Source organism: Chenopodium album, chromosome 8 (genome assembly GCF_948465745.1).
Source record: "Chenopodium album chromosome 8, dcCheAlbu1.1, whole genome shotgun sequence".
Classification (NCBI taxonomy): Eukaryota; Viridiplantae; Streptophyta; class Magnoliopsida; order Caryophyllales; family Amaranthaceae; genus Chenopodium; species Chenopodium album.
In genome coordinates, this window is record NC_137841.1 from 30,795,502 (window position 1) to 30,807,436 (window position 11,935).

Here is an 11,935-nt window from a genome sequence, read left to right on the forward strand (position 1 = left end):
TTAAAATTTTAAAAATTTGTGTTATATAGGAAGTGCTCTGAGGATAAAAGAAATATATTAGTTAACTAAATAAGATAATATTTGGATATATTATTCAATATAGCAGATATACTACAGAATCTTTGATAGTAACTGTAACATATTATCTTTGTTAGTTAAAGGAAACTGTACATATCTCGTCAAAAGAAAAAAAAAAAGGAAATTGTACATATTATCTAAAAATATATAGTCATAGATATTAGCAAATATAACGTTTTAGAAACTTACTTTTGGCCTCTTGTCCCGAAAGGAAGTGCGATGATGTTACAAAAATTCGTTCTTCATGTTAGATCAAAGTTAAAGTGTTTATGGACTACGAAATGCATTATGAAGTAAGTTGAAACCCATATTTTTAGACCAATTTATCTTAGAGGCTTGTCCTATTAATAATTAGGCCTAAAACGTGTTCATAAATGTTTAAACTTGATTAATAACGGACCTAAATGCGCCAAATGCAATGATTGGATCCAATAGAACCTACATTGTTGAAAATCGAGCAAATAAGATAAACCAAACATCAAATTCCCATGAAAAGCCTATACAGATGGATAGCCTCCCTTTCAAAGAGTTTTCCAACGGTATATTATAAGCCCAATTCCGAGCCAAAACGAAGAAGTTATGATCAAAACACTAAATCAGGCCCTAAAACCGACACCCTTGCACTCCAACGGCCTTAACCTTTGATGCATAACATATTTTAACCTAATTCTAAAGGCATTGGAAATTAGACATTCATAGATTTCTAATAATATCTCACACGCCTTAATCCGACTAAGGAATCAAAAGTTATGGAAGTTTTAAAAACGCGCTTTCGTATAACGCAAACCGCAAACCAGCGCAACTCAATCAGTTGCGCGCGGCACCCAGCGCGACTCAGAGAATTGCGCGCGACACTTGACAGCACGGTTCTAAAACCCTAAATCTAGATCCCTACACCTATAAATAGGGGTCTTTGTTCAGCATTACAAGGACCAAAAAAATTATTCTCAAAACCCTATTATTCTAAAAACCTTAATCTCTCTAGCTACTTCTTTTACTATCATACTACTTTTCCTTCTTTATTCCAAACTACTCTTCAACCCTAATGCATCCATTGAGCCTCTTGAAGGTACGAAGAAGAAAGAGAGTCCATAAACACATTAAATGGAGATTTTACATAAAAGAAAAACGGTTAGTTTCCTGAGCACTTAGATAAATCACTTTTCCTTTATTGTTTAAATAACTTTAATTGAATAAATAGTGTTGTTTGATCAATTTAAACAAAATTTTAATTAATTAATTCACATAGTACTCTTTCGTTAATCAAGATTAGAATTTGAATAATTAATTGTTGTTTTATAACTTAAGACAAGGCGAATATTGTTTACTTATTGTTCTTTCACGGATATTGATAAGAATAACGACTTTTGCAATGTAATTCCTACATGATTAATGCATGTAAATAATATCAACTTACTTAGTTTAAGGTATCGCGTTGCATATATTGTTTGGTGATGAAATTGTGAAAAAGGAAGAGCTAGTAGAGGTCGTACTAGGGCTAGAATAGCGATTCCTCTCTAAAAGGAACGTTATTTTAGTACCCTCTCTCCTGAACTCATTTCTAGTTTTTGTAGACCAATTTGGGCATGGGTAAACTTATGATTCATGTAATACCATGAAATCCACATGGAATAAAGGCATGAACAAGGTTTATGAGTTTTCCTAAAACTTGTTAGCGACTCCTACTTGTTTCTTACAAAAAAGCGTGATGAGAGGTCTCCCAAACAGTCAGGAATTCAAATCCTAATACACCCTACAAATGCAAAGTCCTAGGCTTTTAAATGGCCATGGGCATCTAAGTAAGGACTCCCTACGACGGGATCACCCTCCTTACAGTGGCGACTCCACTGGAGATTTAGAGGTTACAAGATCAGTTCGTAGTTATGGTTCAAGGTTTCCAACACTAGGTTGCCTATGGATTGTAACGAGAACTAACTTGGATAATCTCTAGTTAGAGAGCGAGACTCGAACGCATAATATCTTCCTTTTTCACAAAAGTAAAAATCAAACAAGGAACATTGCATCATGCATAATCATATCACATTTTAACCATTGGGGATTTGCTCATTGACTAAGGATTTCCAACACTAGGCTTCTATCCCAAAACCAATAACAATCATCCAGCCCATAATAACAATCATCCAACCCATATCGCCAACAAAATGTTGGGAGGGCTATGTCGTGGGTCAACACGTTGAGTGATTGATTAATGCATCGTCCCTTAAGATATGGTACCTTTGGACACCCAAGACTTGACCTTAAAATGACATTGTATGCTTTGACGGTTCCTTTTATGTGTTTATGTGACTACATGAATATGTGCTTCGTGTCTAATCTAACTAATTCCAACTTGTTACCTAGAGATATAATAAAATAAAATTTTCTCAAAAATTATGGTTTCAAAAAAAAAAAAAAAAAAAAAAAAAAAAAAAAAAAATCGTTCTTTTGCGTTTTCGAAAAAAAAATTTGTCGGACCAACCAGGTGCCACGCACAATTGTCAAAGTTGCTCGCGCCCTCCTAGCGCAAGTTCAGAAGTTGCGCGCGGCACCTCCGCGCATCTCTGTGTCTTGCGCGCACCCACTGTTAAACATTAACTTTGACTTGTTACGAGCAATATCATACGAAGATCGTCTATGGGAAAGTTGGATTCCCCTTCCTTTTTTTACAAATCCGTCATTTTTGTTCATTTCTTTTTTTAAGGGGTAAGTCGGGATGATCCCTCCTATTTGGCAACTAAAATACTCGGAAATAGTATAATTTTTCCGCTCTTTGCCTCAAATTGGGGGCTTAAAAAAGCCAAGACATCCCTACTTCTGTCTATTTACAGATTTTAACACACTATTTATGCTGCGAAATCAATGTCATGCAAAGCTTATTACGAACCATCTTAATAACTTTTAATGACAAAGGGAAGAATACCACTTCCTATTATTTGACCAAGATAATTAATTATGTTACTTGATCAAACAATTTATGATAAACATATGTAATATTCTACAAATTGAAAATGAAAATCTTGGGGCCTTAAACAAACATGAGAAACATCCCCTAGCATATGTATACATGAATATCAAAAGCCACCTAAGTCTACACTTGGGGGCTTCAAATTAAAAATATAAGTCTCACCTTAACTTTCATTTTAAAACGAGACCATCTTTTGGAAAGTGATTCGAATGATTTTATAAATTATTCTAACACTTCACCAAACCTATGTTTGATAAACATTCGTTTTAAAACTACGGTGCTTATTTAATTGAAAGAAATTCACTTTCAATTAGCAAAATATGACAATGATGACAAAAAGTAAAACTTAAACAAAATTAGATATATGAAAGTTTGCTCACATTTTCATATCTTTGTTGAAATAAGTTGCAAATTATAACTTACCTTCATCAATCTTGGACAAAAAAAGTCACACTCAATTACGAGTTAGACTTTTCTCTGCAATTTGGGTTCAATTTTTAAAAATAATATAATGTATTTTGCCAACTATAAGAAGTTGCTTTTCAAAACAAAATTTTATTTAAATTATTGGACCCTTTCCAAATTTTGAATTCTAGTTTGAAATAACCTGTCTGTAATAAAAAATAGTATTCAAAATTTCCTTTCTGAATTTGTGTTTCATTTCCTCAAATAAATAAAATTTCAGATTCTCAATAACCGTTTGGATAATACATGTATGTGCATTTATATTTTCAAAAGGAATGAACTAAGATTCGACTTCTTGGCTCGAACTTGTTCGCATTGGCTTAGGGATGGTAAACAAACCACCTACAAGACCAAAATCAATGATTGATAAGAACAAAGAAAATATTTGATGTTCTAAATAAACTTTGAGAATAAAATCACAACAATGATCTGTACAAACATTTAGACATTAGGTATGATATACTAAACCTTAAACACAATTGTTTTGGTTTATAAACAAGCAAAGAACTAACTTGCTTTCCTGAACATGACTTTAACTAAAATGTGAAAGCCAAGTCATTGTCCTAAATATCTCAAAACAAAAATAGGACATATACATAGGTCCATCTCAATATCATGATTATATGAATGGCCTAAACAATAGTAAGTCAATAGAACTACCCCACATTGGGGGCTCCAAGACTTGAGAAATAGCAAGAATGTGCATAACCCGACACATGGGGGCTCCAATATCCACAAAGAAACAAAATGAGATATTCATGCCATTCGAGCTAGTTTCGAGAATCGCCTAAATATTTGTAGATCTCGAGCCTTATAATTTTCAAATGCATCACAATAATTTAATAATCATTTAAACTAAGTTTGCAACTGAACTCAGCCATGAAACAAGTTACATATTCGAGCCATTTTCAAGTTCAACTTCAAGAACTAATCTTAGTGCATAATTGTTGTTTCAATACTTCAATTTACTCTAGAGATTAGAGAGTATGGCTAGTATAGAGCAACAAAATCATGATACTTGCTCATACGAAAGTTTAGTACTCAATCATTCATCATGAAAATTGTATCAAGACACATTATTAACATAAGACAAACAATTTCATGAGTTAGAATGTAAACAAAAGACTCCTAAATTCGAAATTAAGGAGTCTTCATTCTTAATTATTCTCCATTGTTGCACACATTTTGATTTTTGCAAGGAGGATACTGTTTACTTTCTCGAGCTTCAAAACAGTGACAAAATTTGAACTCAAAAGAAAGAATTCAAAAGTAGCAAGAATAGACGAAAATTTTGAACAATATTTCATTTTTCCCCTTACTTGTTCTAATGAACGACCAATGTTACTTCTTTGTTTAAACTATGAATGGTCAAAAAACAATTAAAACTCACTAGTTTAATCGTTTCCCAGATCCTAGTTGTTATCATAATTAGACAAAACACGGGATTTCTAGACCCATTTCAAGCAACATGAAAGGGTCTAATTATTAAAAAACAGACAAGTATTCAAAGTCACCTAACATTGGGGGCTACAATATTTGAAAACATAAAATGGGGGCTCAAAAGCCCGAAGTATATCCAAACTATTCCAGTTCGATAATCTCTTCAAGAATTTCCTAAAACTAACTAGTTTTGTGGAAATCTTGAAATCACAGTTTTATAAGTGAATAATAATAACCATCGGTTATTTTTTATCATTGATAAAACCAATTTTGCAACTTACGCATGAAAAAAAACATGAGTCGCAAGAACAAATTCATGCTATTATAAAAGTTCAAATTTTCATTTATAATTTTAATACATAATTGTTGTTCTAAACACTCCAATTTACATTAAAATTAACAAGTATAGTCTATGTGAGCAAAAAAAGAGAGAAATAAAAATCAAGCATAAAGTCAAAATTAGAATGAACAAAAAAAAAAAAAAAAACACATTTATGCTTGACATGCTCATACATGATCAATACTTTATCACTTCACATGAAATTTGTTGCAATATATTGCTTAAACATGTCACAACAACAAATAAACAAATTCATGACAACAAATCGAATAAAAAACCCCAACTTTTGTTAGGATTCTTCATTCGATTTCTCCATTTTATTTACCAAGATCAAAGTCTGGTAGAATAAAAGGAGAAAGATTTACTTTCCTTAGCTTCAAACGACAACCAAAAATGGAAAGAGATCAATTTTGGAGAAAGATGAGAAGAAGAAAGTGAGCTGTAGATTGTGCTTCTCCAAATATTTTACTAATTCAAATGTTGCGCGCAACTCATTAAGTTGCGCATGGCATCATAGCGCAACCCAATTTCTTGTGCGCACTTGGCCAACGCAACCTACTGAGTTGCGCACGGACACTGGTCACTTAAAAGACCAGTACTCAGATTTTGATCCTTTTTAATTTTTTTCAATGATTTTATACGTTGTTAGACGTAATAACGTGCGATTTTTCAAAATCTTTTAAATTGCTTGGCATTTTGTAGTTTTCTTTCTTCTTTGTTTGTTTTTTTTGCATCATCTTGCATGCACACCGTGCTTTGTGCCTTCCCTAAGCATACGTTTTGAACGTTTTTTGTAAGAGTGTCTTAAGACGTTCCGTGGTGGTGCTTTACGTAAAAGCACCCATAGACAGGTTTGTCATTTTACTGTACTGACGTTATAAATTTCCAGCTTTTCTTTTATTTTCATGTCCGAAGCAAAAGGAAGGCGTTGTCATGCAGCGTAAAAATGCAAAAAGGCGTATCGTACGGCATAAAATTGTACGACGTAGGTGTTGCGTAAAATTTCACATCAGCCCAAGCTTTGTGAGATCCACCTCTCCGAAATTAAAGGTAGAGGATTACTTTAGGCGTTAGCTCACGAGTCGACAGGCGCACCGAACCATCAAGAACAGACAATTCTTGATTGGAAGAAAATACGGTAGTTAGTGAGCTTACTAGCTTACCGGACAGTTAGGGTGTCCGTCCACTTCCTGTATAAAGAAGCGACGAGACGATGTCACTCCTATGTAGTCACGTGCCCCCAGTCCTGAGATACGTGTACTCATCTTCTGGACAAAAATGCTGAGCTAGTTGTTGACTTTCTTCCCTCTCACTGGATTTGGATATATTCCTCTAATCCTTAGACATGTATTTTTATCTTGTGGACATCCGGCTCGAATACAGGACCATTTTGGCTCGAATACCGAAAACACCTTTTTTCATCTTTTTACTTTGTTAAAGTCAGGCTAAAGTTTTAATGACATATCGAGGGACTTTAGACCAACGATGACACGATTGACAGGAAATAATCCTTTTTATTCATTTTTAAAACCGATCTCTTCTCATGACTTGACATTACCCAGAACACCTATACTTGTAAAAGCGTTCTACAATTTCAAAGGATCAATCTAGATTCTTTAGCGTGTTAAGACTAGGAAAAAACTTTTCCTAGACTTAATAGCTACTTGTTTCGAACACTTAGCGAACCAAGGATTGTTTCCACATCCTTAACATTTCTGAAAGATTCTCTATTCTTTGAGAACTTCGCGGAATGAGTCTCGAAATTATTTCTTTGACTACTTTGATCATCGTCTATTCTAGACTCGATAAAAGTGGGGGATAACTATAGACACCTACTTTAGGCCTCTTGTCCCGAAAGGAAGTGCGATGATGTTACAAAATTTCATTCTTCATGTTAGATCAAAGTTAAAGTGTTTATGGACTACGAAATGCATTATGAAGTAATTTGAAACCCATATTGAAGACCAATTTATCTTAGAGCCTTTTCCAATTAATAATTAGGTCTAAAACGTGTTCATACATTTTAAAACGTGAATAATAACGGACCCAAATGCGTCAATTGCAATGATTAGATCCAATGGAGCCTACATTGTTCAAAACCGAGCCAAACAAATAAACCAACCATCAAATTCCCATGAAAGGAATTTTTATATGTATAGCCCTTTAAAATAGCTTTCCAAAGGTATATTATAAGCCCAATTCCAAGCCAAAACGAAGAAGTTATGATCAAAACACTAAACCGGGCCCTAAAGCCGACCCCCTTGCACTCCAACAACCATAACTTTTGATCCATAACATATTTTAACCTAACTATAACGGAATTGGAAATTAGACATTCAGAGCTTTCTAATGATATCTCACATATGCAATCAAAAGTTATGGAAGTTTTAAAAACGCGCTTTCGTATAAGGCAAACCGCAAACCAGCGCAACTCAATAAGTTGTGAGCGCATGGTGCGCGCGACTCATTGAGATGCGCGCGGCATCCACCGCGACTCAGAGAGTTGTGCGCGCCACCTGATGGCGCGGCTCTACAAACCTAAACCTAGATCCCTACACCTATAAATAGGGATCTTTATTCAGCATTACGAGGACCGAAAAAATCAGAATTAAAACCCTATTATTCTCAAAACCCTTAACTCTCTACTACTCTTACTATCATACTAATTTTCCCTCTTTCTTCCTAACTAATCTTTAACCCTAATCCATCCATTGAATCTCTTAAAAGTACGAAGAAGAAAGAAAGTCCATAAACACATTAAACGGAGATTTAACATAAAAGAAGAACGATTAGTTTCCTGAACACTTAGATAAATCACTTTTCCTTTACTGTTTAAATAACTTTAATTGAATAAATAGTGTTTTTTGATCAATTTAAACAAACTTTTAATTAATTAATTCACATATTACTCTTTCGTTAGTCAAGATTAGAATTTGAATAATTAATTGTTGTTTTATCACTTAAGACAAGACGAATATTGTTTACTTACTGTTCGTTCACGAATATTGATAAGAATAACGACTTTTGAAATGTAATTCTTACATGATTATTGCGTGTAAATAAAATCAACTAACTTAATTTTAGGTATCCCGTTGCATTTATTGCTTGGTGATGAAATTGTGAAAAAGGAAGAACTAGTAGAGGTCGTACTAGGGCTAGAATAGTGATTCCTCCCTTAAAGAAACGTTATTTTAGTACCCTCGCTCCCGAACTCATTTCTGGTTTATGTAAATCAATTTGGGCATGGGTAAACTTACAATTCGTGCTAATTATTCCATGAACTCCACATGGAACAAAGGCATGAACGAGGTTTATGAGTTTTCCTAAAACTTATTGGCGACTCCTACTTGTTTCTTACAAAAAAGCGTGATGAAAGAATCATTTCTAATTCAAGGTCTCCCAAACAGTCAGAAATTCAAATCCTAATTTACCCTAACAAGTGTAAAGTCTTAGGCTTTTAAATGACCATGGTCATCTAAGGAAGGACTCCCCACGATGGGATTACCCTCCTTACAAACGTTACCATAATTAAAGGCTATTTTGTGATTTTTTTTTAAAAAAATATAAAATAATAAAAACAAATTGAAAAGTAAAAAAATTTAGAACCGTGAAAATTCAATTTCACACATATACTAAGGGCGGTTACTATTCACTCTCTCTCTCTCTCTCTCTCTCTCTCTCTATTTTCCTTCATCAATAAGCATTAAACCATTGTTATTACGAATTCAACCCTTTCGCACTTAAACCGACACTAGTATTGTAAGTACCTTCCAACCATTCTCGTTGTAATTTATGTATGTTTGTTTCGATTTTTCATGTGTATTCTTTGAATTGAGTACTTGCAACTTCCAAATTTCTCGAACCATTATGTCAAGTAATATGTGGGTACAAAATTGGGTTTTTATGTATATGATTAAAGATTTTAATTTGTTGTTTTATGGTTTAATTACATGTTTTGGCACCACTTTTTCACTAACAAAATCAAACTATGAGTGATTCCGAACTACACTTAGATCAGTTGTTTTTTTTTTTTTGTTTTTTTTTTTTGTTTTTTTTTTTTTTTTTTTAGGAGTTGATGAATATAATAAAATTATGTTATGTGTGTGAATGTATATGGGCTTGATTGAAAGTGTGTAGTTAATTTCATTGAAATGTTTAGTGTAAAATATTACTTTAATTTTGTATGTAGTGTTTTGTGTTTGGAATTTTACAACTTTTCTATTTTATTGTTTTATTTTGGTAACTGTTAATATAATAACTTAAATATAAGTTTGTTTGAATGATTTGGCTCTTAATTGTTGTTACTCACTTTGAATTGTAATGGGTAGAAAATAATTCTTATTACAATCAAAAATATGTAAACAGAAACAAGTATAAACATGTCTTCTCAAAAGAGAAAGCCAAGTTCAAGTTCTGCTTCTCTGCCAAATAAGAAACTTAAAACATTCCTTGTGAGAAGTTAAAAAAAAAAATAGGGGTACAGTTTCTATATATTGATTTTACTCATGTCTTCATTGGGATATGTATTTGTACTTGTCATAACACAACATGTCAAATTGTTTTTGTAGGGATCATGGGAACCTCTTTGTCATCTTGAAGAATTTGGTGCACTAGTTAAAGGCTTACCAAGAGAGAAGAAGGAGAATTTGGAGGCCATGGCATTTGGTTTCCTTTTACATTACAACACCAAAACAACGAGGAAAACGATATGCAAGTGGTTTATTGCTCACTTTGATCCATCCACAAGAACTCTTGGGGTATATGGTGAAAAATTAGAAATCACACCTAACCATGTAGAGTGCCTTTTGGGTTTTAAGGATCATGGTTTTGATATTGATAGCGTAGAGTTAGATGACCTCTGATTTGGGTATTTTTACCCGGCCTGGTGGCCCAATCATAAAACGCCACGTGTCCTCAGTAAAGGTGCCATTTCGACCTATGAGATGATGACACGTGGATGGCAGACATTCCTCTGCCCTAAACAGACTGATGATCCAGCATGGACTAATCAGAGGGCGACGCGTGTCGCCCAAAAAGATGCCCAAAGGCCTTTTGGGCTTAGTGACACGTGTCACTCAGGCATTGCCTCTGGAATGGCGGCCATCAAGGGCCCAAACCTTGAGGCGCTGTTTTGCGGCATGACCTAATCCCTAGGTCACCAGATTCTAGGGAAGGCACACCTTCCAAAAAGACCCTATAAATAGGGACATTCTTATATTTATGACAAGACAACATATACACGCAATACGAGACAATACGTCACTTACTACAGAGCTGTCATTTTCACAGAACAGACAACACTTACCCTAAGCTTGGAATCCGAGCAGATAACTTTACTTCCGCACGTTTTATTACCGAACGCTTACTAACTTAATCTTCGGAGGCGGACCACCGACCATCCGGCGGTCCGTTTGCTTTGCAGGTACAGGCGTCCTTTGCTAAACCCAGTCTCAGTGTTGTAACTCTCCCAAGGGACAAAAACCCCCGAAACATTTGGCGCCGTCTGTGGGGGAGTACCTCTGAAATGGCTTCACAAGTACCTGTACCGAATCCAGAGGCCAATCGACCTCCAGAAGACATAGTGGTCCAGACGGACCATGACTCAGGTGACGACGCTGACGTCGAAACCTATGTGGATCCAAACGGATCCCTCATCTCTAGATGCATCCGCAGTAAGGAAAAGAGGGAGCGTCACCCTGACCAGGCAGGGCCAAGCAAAACTGCTGGTCAGCTAAAGAAGCCCTCGGGGCGGCCGCGTGATCCTTCCCAGGCGGCAGGATCGACCCCCGTCACTCGAGATGAACTAATGAGACTCCTGAGCAGTCTCAGGGGTGAAATCAAACAAATCGCCTCAAAGAAGTCGCCTACTCCTAGAAAGGAGCAGTCGGCCAAGAAGCCAGCCCAAGCTGGCAAACAGAAGTCGGTCAGGGACTGTCAGTCGACTCCTCATCCTGCCCCTACGGAGAAGGCTCGGCACCAATTTGACCTTACCAGGCTCCGTTTCCCAGAAACGGGCACAAGAAAAGTCATCCGGCACATACAGCCGGATGGTAGCAAGAAAACATTCTCTGATGCTCGGCAATACATTGAGCGGAAGAGGACCCAGCTATCAGAGTCGGCTTCAACGTCGACTTACCATGATAGCTTTCGGAATACCTCTGTGAGGTGTTCCCAGTCTGTACATGAGACCCCAGCAAGAAGCCCATGGGTTCAGTCTGGCCCTTATATTATTCAGTCGGCCCAGTACATGACTCAACCATTGTACCAGGCGCCGGTTTTACCTTACATGCAGCCTGCCCTCTTTGTATGATGATGCTGCATGGTGTCGTTGCTTTCCAGCCAACTTGAAGGGCATAGCCCAGCAGTGGTTTGGAAATCTGCCGGCTGGTTACATAAATAGCTTCAAGACGCTTGCGTTCTTATTTGCTTCAAACTTCTCTATGAACATCCCTGCCAAAAAGACAAGTCTTGACTTGGGCAATGTACAGCAGGGAGATAGAGAAGGCTTGCGTTCTTATGTCAGGCGGTTCAATCTGGTCCGAATCCAGATTCATGGGCTATCTTATGAGGTCGCCTTCACAGACTTCTTTAAGGGTTTGAAGGACATGTCTATTTTTAAGTACGAACTCGTCCGCAAACAAATCTTT